Below are 10,941 nucleotides of genomic sequence, written 5' to 3' on the forward strand. Positions count from 1 at the left end.
CCTTCCTCTCCTCTCCGTTCTCCTCCTGAGATTTTTGGGCAAGCACGCACACACACCCTGTGATTTTCAAGCCATCAGGTCCAGAATGTAAACCACGGCCAACCATGTGGGAGTCCACACCATACGCAACATGCCACCTGCTGGCTCCCTTAGAATACACTTTTATATTCAAGGAAGAGAAGGCTATGTCACCACAAAGTTAGCAAGACCTGCCTTGCATGTTTCCGTCAGTGTCCAATTTTATTCTTAAAGTCTTACATTTTAATGAACAGCAAAGAAACTCCCCCATCCTCCTTTCTGTGAACCTGATTAGGCAGACCTGCATTCCTTGGTGCCTGCAAAGGAAAACTCTTGTGACTCTAAGTCTGCACGTCGTCCTGTGTCACTGGGGGTGCATGCAACTGCAGGGATGCATGCCGAGCAACGGGTCATGAGCAATGTCATGCCAACACCGCGGGGTGCAGCACACCCAGCGAGGGGGTAGAGCCCACTGCACAGCTCAGCTCTAGGATGTAGCGATTGCTCCTGGCCATAGCCTGTGATGCGTGCTACTGTCCTGAGATTATAGGAACCGTAACACATGGTGAGCAATTGCCTATCAAAAGATACAGAAACATGGAAAAGATAGGGTGGAAACATGGTATAAAAGATAAAATATGGGGGCTGGCAGGTGGCATAGTGGTTAAGGGTGCTGGACTCCCACATGGTCAACCGTGGTTCAAGCCCTGGATCTGGTGGCTTACTCTCTCTCTCTTTCTCTCTCTCTTTCTCTCTCTCTCTCTCTCGTCTGTCCCTCTCTGGTCAAGTTAAAATAAATAAATAAATAAATAAACTTAAATAAAATAATTCTTTAAAAATTAAAATATGACATACTTATTCAGGGACCTTACCATGAGTGGAGCTTGCAGGACTGGAAGTTACTCTGGGTGAGTCGGTAAGTGATGGGGAGAGAACATGAAAATCTAGGCCATTGCTGCACACTGCTGAAGACTTTATAAACACTGCACACTTAGGCTACACGAGATTTATACACACACACATATGTATGTATATATATATGTATTTTTTTTTCTTCAGTAATAAGTTAACCTGGGCCAACAGGTGGCATGGAGGTTAAGGTGGCTGGATCCCATATGGCCAACTGTGAGGTTTGAGTCCCAGACCCCGTGGCTCGATAACACACAAGATGGGTGTGTGCGCATGCCCAAAATCCCAGGAGTGGAGAAGGGATTGCAGTGTGGTCATCCCCCTTGGAGGATGATGACATCTCATTTTCTCTGTCTCTCCTCTCTCTTTCTCCTTCTCTCTCTCTTTTATTCTCTTCTCTCTCTCTCCAGTGAGCCCAAGTCCCTAGAGCAAAATAAAATAATAATAAACGTAGTCTATTGTAACATTTTTACTTCATAAACTTTCAAAATTTTAACTTTTGCCTCTTTAAAAAAAGAAAAAAAAACCCGCTTAGCTTAAAACACAAACACATTTTGTTGCCATACAACAATATTTTTTCAGGACCGGCAGGTGGCGTAATGGCTATGTCGCTGGACTCTCATGTAGTCGACCGCGGTTTGCGTCCCAGACCCGGTGGCTTAAAACTCACGCCGGGCACGTGTGTGTGCGTGCCCAAGAGCCCGAGAGGAGAATGGAGGAGAAGGGATTGTGGTGTGGCCATTCCCCCTGGGGGGGGATTTCTCGCTCTCTGTCTCTCTGGCTCTCTCTGTCTGTCTGGCGAGCACACGCTCCCTATAGCAAAAACCTCTCAAAAAAAAAAAATTCTCTTTGTATCTTTATTCTGCAAGGTTTTTCTTTCTTTCTTTTTTTTTTCTTTTTTTTACTTTTAAATAGTTTTTGTTAAAAACTAAGACACAGATATATACATTACCCCGGGCCTACAGAGGTTCAGATTGTCGATATCATGGTCAATATCAGTGTCACCATCTTCCATCTCCACATCCTGTCCCACCAGAAGGTCTCCGGGACATCAGCATGCACAGAACTGTCACCTCCTATGAGGATGACCTCCCGCAGGCCCCTCCTGTGGCCTTGTTGAGGAAGTATCCCTCTTATCAGAAATACAATCATGGTTTGCTTGATTCCTTCCTTTTTTTCATCATTGATTTACTTGTAAACAGATAACGCACATGTTGGAGGTCTGTGTTTTTAAACTTTTGAAGGAGCTCTTTTAGGTCTGAAGAATTTCTACTAAAGCCTTCGCTGTGAATTTTCTTAGAGTTTCTTCTTAGTCTTCTACAGTTTCCTTTTCTTTTGCCTCCTCCTCGTTCTGTATTCCTCTTCCAGTTTCAGCAGCTCCTTATTAGTCAGCTCCCCAGGAGCCACCACGACACGGCCCTCGATGTCATCCCCATCCACACACAGATTAAAGTGCTTGATATCTCAGGGCCAGAAGGTGGCATAGTGATAAAGGTGCTGGACTCCCATATGGTCAACACAAGTTCGAGTCCCGGACCTGGTGACTTGAAAGTCATACCAGGCATGTATGCATGCATGCTCAAAATCCCATGGGGAGAATGGAGGATAAAAGACTGTGGCATGGCCTTCCCCTCTGGGGAAGGCCCCCCTTCTCTCTAACTTTCCCCCCTCTCTCTCTCCCTTCTCTCTGCTGAGCACATGCACCCTATGGCAAAAGTCTTTTTTTTTTTTTTTTTTTTTTTTTTTAATAAAAATAGATATTTTTTTTTTTTTAAAAAAAGTGCTTACATGTCAATCTCAGCCTTGTTGATTTTGTAACTGCCTCATCCTTGGCAAATCCTTTGAAGTCATGGACTAACCTCTTGAGTGTCTTCTTCCAGATGTCATTTCACATACAAAGCAGCACAAGATTAAATCAAGCGCAAGAAAAAAAATGATGCAATCGGGAGGCACTGTAAACACAAGATATGTGAGACTGCTTCTGCACAGAACCGCAGTCTGCGATAGCAAACATGTCTGCGGCTGGGGTGTATTCTGAAATAACCATCGACGGTGTCGTCTAGTGAGTCCAGGGACCGGCGACAGCATCGTTTACCAAGTGTTACATACTGCACGTAATTGTAAATGCTATCGCTCTTTAAACAACGGGCACAGCAGGTTTTTCTGTTCCAGCATCACTATAAACACCAATAATGCTTTGCTCTGCAATGTTATAATGGCTACAATGTCACTAAGCAATTGGAGTTTTGTTCTTTCCTTTGGCATTTTTATTTTTTGTTTGTTTTTTTAAGAGAGATTTTTGGTATAGAGTGTGTGCGTTCACCAGAGAAACAGAGAGAGAAAGTGGAAAATCACCCCCCTCCCCCCAGGAGGGCATGGCTATACCGCAATCCCTTCTCCTCCATACTCCTCTTGGGATTTGGGGCATACATGCACACATGCCCAGCAGGAGTTTCAAGCCACTGGGTCTGGGACTTGAACCACCGTTAACCATGTGCAAGTCCAGCACCACAACCAGTATACATGTTGGCCCCAGCAAATGGAGTTTCTCAGCTCCATTATAATCTATGGGACCGTCACGATGTATGTTGTCCATCGCTGACCTAAACACCATTCTGCAGCATGTCCCTGTACCATATTCCCTCCCCAAACTCTTCCATATCATTTCTTATATATGTAGCTAGAATAAATATAACAACTTTTAAATTCATAAAGGATGTGGGGAATTTAAATAATCCCATGAAAATGCCCACACAACACCAGAGAAGATGCTAGAAAATAAAAGTAGCCAACACTTTTTGAGCACATCGTTTGAGAGGGCACTATTCTGAATGCTCCACTTCATTCGTGCCTCATCCTCCCAACGCCCTATGAGCGCATCAGGCACTGTTAGTATTCCTTAGAAAGATGAGAAGGAAAGAGAAAAAGATCATTTCTCCTTCATTTAAGCAAATGGTCCTTTGCTCTTCTAAAAGTCTTGCCAAAAAATTTAGAAGTTATATCTGTTTGCAAACAATTAATACTGTTTTTCATTATGAGTTACCAATAGGATGAAAGTCAAGATGCTCTTTGCTTTTTTATTTTTTTGTAGTTGCCAGAGGGTGCACTTGCTCACCACAGAGACACAGAAAGAGAGAAAGAGGGAAGGAGAGAGAGCAAGAGAGAGAGAGAAAGCACTCCCCAATGGGCATAGTCACGCCACAATCCCTTCTTCATCTCTCCACCCTATCACGGTGCTGAGCACACGCACACATGCCAGGTGTGTTTTTCAGGCTACCAGGGCCACGATTCAAACCATGAAGTTGGGCACATGGAACCCAGCTCCCTTAATGTAGGCCATGGGACCAGGTCTTCTTTGCTTTTTAAACATATTAATAATAAAAGAATAGGTAGGTTTTTGGAGTACTTCCATGTGTCAGGTGTTTTTCCTGGAATAGCTTGTTCAATCCTCATAATAACTCAAAAGAAAAGATACTATAATTACTTCCATACAACAGAGCTTGAGAAGGTTGAGGTCATTTTTCCAGCGTCCCACAATTACAAGTGATAGAATCAGGATTTAAAAAAAAAACAGAGATGAGGCATCCAAGACAAAAGTCTCCAAGCACACAGAGGTTGTGTTGTTGAAGATTGGTCCTGTTCAAGACACGAGGCTGAGTGAATCGATGTCGCTGGCTTCCTCTACCTTCCCCTGACACTCTCTCTCCTGTTCTAGGTGGATGGAAGGCTGAGAGAGACTTAGAAAGGACATTCTGGGATGATCGACCAAAACAGAATGAAAGGCAGGCACTTAGCTCTTCCGCTCCAACCCTGGAAAGCCCAGCCACACTGCACCTTCCCCTTTCCCCAGCTTTTATTTCCCTCTACCCAGGCCTCAGTCCCCTCTAACCAGACCTCAATTCCCTCTATCCAGCCCTCAATCCCCTCTACCCAGCCCTCAATCCCCTCTACCCAGCCCTCAATCCCCTCTACCCAGGCCTCAGTCCCCTCTACCCAGCATTCAATCCCCTCTACCCGGCCCTCAATCCCCTCTACCCAGCCCTCAATCCCCTCTACCCAGGCCTCAGTCCCCTCTACCCAGCATTCAATCCCCTCTACCCGGCCCTCAATCCCCTCTACCCAGCCCTCAATCCCCTCTACCCAGCCCTCAGTCCCCTCTACCCAGCATTCAATCCCCTCTACCCGGCCCTCAATCCCCTCTACCCAGGCCTCAGTCCCCTCTACCCAGCGTTCAGTCCCCTCTACCCAACGTTCAGTCCCCTCTACCCAGCCCTTAATTCCCTCTACCCAGGCCCAATCCCCTCTGCCCAGCCCTCAGCCCCTCCTCCCAGCCCTTAATTCCCTCTACCCAGGCCCAATCTCCTCTACCCAGCCCTCAATCCTCTCGACCCAGTCCTCAGTCCTCTCTACCCAGTGCTCAATCCCCTCTGCCCAGCCCTCAATCCCTCTACCCAGCCCTCAAACCACAGACCTTCCCCTGCAAAGAACAGCAGTTGTTTCTATACAAATATTCATTGCATATGTTGGGTATTTATTTTATGCTATAGATTTTTTTTTTATCCTTTGTCCTTTTGACATCCTTCACTATCCACCTTAAATATCCTTCCCAAGTGGTGTGTTTTATTTCTTAGTTGGCTGTCTTCTTTCATTGAGACCCTCCCAGAAGAAACAGGTCATTGTGTTTAGAAAGATGATCATTAAGGTATAACAAAAGTGGTTAATGACATGATGATATTTATTGAATAAACCTACTTTGTAACCTATGATGTGTCTAACTAGATCAGGCTGTTGTAAGGTATTTACAATATCTAGGGTTAAAATGACATGGACTTTCTGTGTAAAATGCATTTCATATGGTCATTTTCAAGTTCACATCTGAATATTAGTCACACATTGAATAAATATATCTAGAGCTATACTGAATTTATACTTGCCTCACACACGTCTTGGGTATCTATCACAGTTGTCTTCACAGAGAGCAACTTGTGAGAATAAAGAGAAGCATACAATGTCAATGAACACACAGAATAAGAGTTCTTAATTTTTAAGTGGTGAGGATTGAAGGTGTGTGTTTTATTTTATTTATTTTGAGCAATTAAGAAAAAGAAATATTTAATCGGGGTCAGCAGGTGGTGTGGTGGTGGTGAAACAACTTCCACATGGCCAACAGCTATTCAAGTCCCAGACATGGAACCCTGAAAATCACACCAGGTGCGTGTGCATGTGTGCCCAGAATCCCAGGAGGAGAATGGAGGAGAAGGGATTGCAGTGTGGCTGTCTTCCCTGAGGGCTGATTTCTCACTTTCCCTCTCACTATCTCATTGAGCACACATGCCCTATGAAAAGAACCTAAAACATAAATACAATAAACTAAAATGTAAAATAGGAAGAAGAAAGAAAAACCAGTGAAGCAATTTTGTTTTGGACCCAGAGCAGGCATTGGTGGCAGCAGCTGTGATGGCACAGACCAAAGACACGAAAGGGCAGGTGGGCAAGCAAGCGGATGCACGACTAGACGGCCAAATACAACAGAATACCCTTGCAATCTACTGCTTACCACCTAACCAACCGCCCACCTAGTTAACCTGTGTCTGTCCCCTGTCAGCAGAGGTTCTGCCGTCCCCAGTCCTCTCGCGACAGCTGAGGTGGCAGCCCCAGGAGGAGCACTGGTGTCCGTTCCCTTCCATTCTCAGGATTTGAAGACAGCTGCACAATCAATGCTGAAAGTTGTGCTGAAAAGCACCACCAAGATGCCCCTAAGTGAGCGCTTTACTATCATGCTGAACAGCAAACAACCAATGCCAGTGAATATTCGGGCTTCGATGCAGCCACACAGCAGCTTGCCAGTGCCAGGAACAGAACATTGGCCCAACAGGTGGAGAGTAGACCCTCTATCCAGGTAACATTGAAACTTAAGGAGAACTTAAGGCAGCCTCTGGGTAAGAGTAACATCCAAGCACGGTTGGGCCCACCCACAGGGGCCCTGGCCAGAGGAGCAATTGGAGGCCGAGGCCTGCCCATAATCCAGAGAGGCTTACCCAGAGGAGGACTACGTGGGGGACAAGCCACCAGAACCCTCCTTAGGGGCAGGATGTCGCTCCAAGGTCAAAACCTGCTCCGAGGTGGAAGAACCATAGCTCCCGAATGGGCTTAAGAAGAGGTGGCGTTCCAGGTCGTGCAGGTCCTGGCAGACGAGGCCTAGGGCTGGAGTTATGGGTCGGGGTGGAATCAGTGGTAGGGGTGGGGTATGATAGGTCAGGGAAGAGCCAGCTTTGGAGGCCGAGGCTGGGCGAGGAAGAGGTGCCCTGGCTCCCCCTGTATTGACCAAGGAGCAGTTGAACAGCCAGTTGGAGCATACATGTGGAAAACCACAGGACACCTGGACGCTGGGTTGGGTGCCTACATGGCACAGACAGATCCCAAAACCAATGCCTGAAGCCTGCCCTCCCTCCTGTGAGAGACTCCTGTTAAAAAGTCACCGCATCTGTAAACCCAGGCCTCAGTCCCCTCTACCCAGCATTCAATCCCCTCTACCCAGGCCTCAGTCCCCTCTAACCAGACCTCAATTCCCTCTATCCAGCCCTCAATCCCCTCGACCCAGCCCTCAGTCCCCTCTACCCAGCATTCAATCCCCTCTACCCGGCCCTCAATCCCCTCTACCCAGGCCTCAGTCCCCTCTACCCAGCGTTCAGTCCCCTCTACCCAACGTTCAGTCCCCTCTACCCAGCCCTTAATTCCCTCTACCCAGGCCCAATCCCCTCTGCCCAGCCCTCAGCCCCTCCTCCCAGCCCTTAATTCCCTCTACCCAGGCCCAATCTCCTCTACCCAGCCCTCAATCCTCTCGACCCAGTCCTCAGTCCTCTCTACCCAGTGCTCAATCCCCTCTGCCCAGCCCTCAATCCCTCTACCCAGCCCTCAAACCACAGACCTTCCCCTGCAAAGAACAGCAGTTGTTTCTATACAAATATTCATTGCATATGTTGGGTATTTATTTTATGCTATAGATTTTTTTTTTATCCTTTGTCCTTTTGACATCCTTCACTATCCACCTTAAATATCCTTCCCAAGTGGTGTGTTTTATTTCTTAGTTGGCTGTCTTCTTTCATTGAGACCCTCCCAGAAGAAACAGGTCATTGTGTTTAGAAAGATGATCATTAAGGTATAACAAAAGTGGTTAATGACATGATGATATTTATTGAATAAACCTACTTTGTAACCTATGATGTGTCTAACTAGATCAGGCTGTTGTAAGGTATTTACAATATCTAGGGTTAAAATGACATGGACTTTCTGTGTAAAATGCATTTCATATGGTCATTTTCAAGTTCACATCTGAATATTAGTCACACATTGAATAAATATATCTAGAGCTATACTGAATTTATACTTGCCTCACACACGTCTTGGGTATCTATCACAGTTGTCTTCACAGAGAGCAACTTGTGAGAATAAAGAGAAGCATACAATGTCAATGAACACACAGAATAAGAGTTCTTAATTTTTAAGTGGTGAGGATTGAAGGTGTGTGTTTTATTTTATTTATTTTGAGCAATTAAGAAAAAGAAATATTTAATCGGGGTCAGCAGGTGGTGTGGTGGTGGTGAAACAACTTCCACATGGCCAACAGCTATTCAAGTCCCAGACATGGAACCCTGAAAATCACACCAGGTGCGTGTGCATGTGTGCCCAGAATCCCAGGAGGAGAATGGAGGAGAAGGGATTGCAGTGTGGCTGTCTTCCCTGAGGGCTGATTTCTCACTTTCCCTCTCACTATCTCATTGAGCACACATGCCCTATGAAAAGAACCTAAAACATAAATACAATAAACTAAAATGTAAAATAGGAAGAAGAAAGAAAAACCAGTGAAGCAATTTTGTTTTGGACCCAGAGCAGGCATTGGTGGCAGCAGCTGTGATGGCACAGACCAAAGACACGAAAGGGCAGGTGGGCAAGCAAGCGGATGCACGACTAGACGGCCAAATACAACAGAATACCCTTGCAATCTACTGCTTACCACCTAACCAACCGCCCACCTAGTTAACCTGTGTCTGTCCCCTGTCAGCAGAGGTTCTGCCGTCCCCAGTCCTCTCGCGACAGCTGAGGTGGCAGCCCCAGGAGGAGCACTGGTGTCCGTTCCCTTCCATTCTCAGGATTTGAAGACAGCTGCACAATCAATGCTGAAAGTTGTGCTGAAAAGCACCACCAAGATGCCCCTAAGTGAGCGCTTTACTATCATGCTGAACAGCAAACAACCAATGCCAGTGAATATTCGGGCTTCGATGCAGCCACACAGCAGCTTGCCAGTGCCAGGAACAGAACATTGGCCCAACAGGTGGAGAGTAGACCCTCTATCCAGGTAACATTGAAACTTAAGGAGAACTTAAGGCAGCCTCTGGGTAAGAGTAACATCCAAGCACGGTTGGGCCCACCCACAGGGGCCCTGGCCAGAGGAGCAATTGGAGGCCGAGGCCTGCCCATAATCCAGAGAGGCTTACCCAGAGGAGGACTACGTGGGGGACAAGCCACCAGAACCCTCCTTAGGGGCAGGATGTCGCTCCAAGGTCAAAACCTGCTCCGAGGTGGAAGAACCATAGCTCCCGAATGGGCTTAAGAAGAGGTGGCGTTCCAGGTCGTGCAGGTCCTGGCAGACGAGGCCTAGGGCTGGAGTTATGGGTCGGGGTGGAATCAGTGGTAGGGGTGGGGTATGATAGGTCAGGGAAGAGCCAGCTTTGGAGGCCGAGGCTGGGCGAGGAAGAGGTGCCCTGGCTCCCCCTGTATTGACCAAGGAGCAGTTGAACAGCCAGTTGGAGCATACATGTGGAAAACCACAGGACACCTGGACGCTGGGTTGGGTGCCTACATGGCACAGACAGATCCCAAAACCAATGCCTGAAGCCTGCCCTCCCTCCTGTGAGAGACTCCTGTTAAAAAGTCACCGCATCTGTAAATCGCCTTGGGATACTGGAGGAGAAGGAATCTGACTGATAGGCTGTGGGCTGGCCACCAGCTAGTGCATTTAGTATGTTCCTTTTACTTTTTGATACTGTCTGTTGTATGAAACACTTCTTTGATTTGGTTGTTTTTGTTTTGTTTTGTTTGTTTCTGTTTCTGTTTTTGTTTTTGTTTTTTTCCCACTCAGCCTTCTCTCTGAATATGAATGTGGTGACCTTCTGGCTAGAACATACTCTCCCTATTGCCACCAGGTCTGGGACTCGAACTGTGGTCAGTCATGTGGGAGTCCAATGCCCCTAAGCACCACACCACCTGCCGGCCCCTCTAACATTTTTTTCTATTCCTCTCTGTGCCCCCATAGAAAAATACCAGAAAAAGCCAGTGTTCCTCACTAATGCCTGGATTTCTGACAGTTCTATATTCTTTGTAATGACCTTTTAATGTGGTTAGAAAATCTGGGCTTAAAACATTCTACTGCAGGGACCAGCAGTTAGCGTAATGGCTATGTAGCTGGACTCCCATGTAGTCGACCGTGGTTCGAGTCCTGGACCCGGTGGCTTAAACTCATGCCGGGTGCGTGTGCATGCGTGCCCAAGATCCCGAGAGGAGATCGGAGGAGAAGGGATTGCAGCATGGCCAACCCCTCATGGGGAGTGATTTCTCGCTTTCTGTCTCTCTGTCTCTGTCTTTCTGGCGAGTGCAAGTGCCCTATAGCAAAAACCTCTTCAAAAAAAAAAAAAAAAAGAATAAAGAAAAAAACATCCTACTGCATTAATAATGTAGGCCACTAAATTGGGAACACTGAAGTTGCTACAAGTCCATGAACAGCTTACATGTGGTAGCAGCTCTGCTCTGATTAAAGTTACAACATGTATGTTGACAACCACATAGCCGGTGACCAGCATGTTAGGTTGGATATGTGTACTTTCTACCCTCAAATGGGATCCATAAACTTTTACCTCGGTTTTGTATTGCATCAAAGGGGAACTGCTGGGTTGGCCCACGCCCGTAGTACAGAGGAAGAAGCCACTTGGGTTCCCAGATACCTCGGGAGAGAGGACA

General features: G+C 46.7%; 2 pseudogenes; both read left to right on the forward strand.

Moving 5' to 3' along the window:
• The first annotated feature begins 6,638 nt into the window (after window positions 1–6,638).
• LOC102492493 (chromatin target of PRMT1 protein-like) lies at window positions 6,639–7,363 on the forward strand (annotated as a pseudogene).
• Window positions 7,364–9,095: 1,732 nt separating this feature from the next.
• LOC102492913 (chromatin target of PRMT1 protein-like) lies at window positions 9,096–9,820 on the forward strand (annotated as a pseudogene).
• Window positions 9,821–10,941: the final 1,121 nt, after the last annotated feature.

This window comes from Tupaia chinensis, unplaced genomic scaffold (assembly GCF_000334495.1).
Source record: "Tupaia chinensis unplaced genomic scaffold, TupChi_1.0 Scaffold000102_1, whole genome shotgun sequence".
Classification (NCBI taxonomy): domain Eukaryota; kingdom Metazoa; phylum Chordata; class Mammalia; order Scandentia; family Tupaiidae; genus Tupaia; species Tupaia belangeri.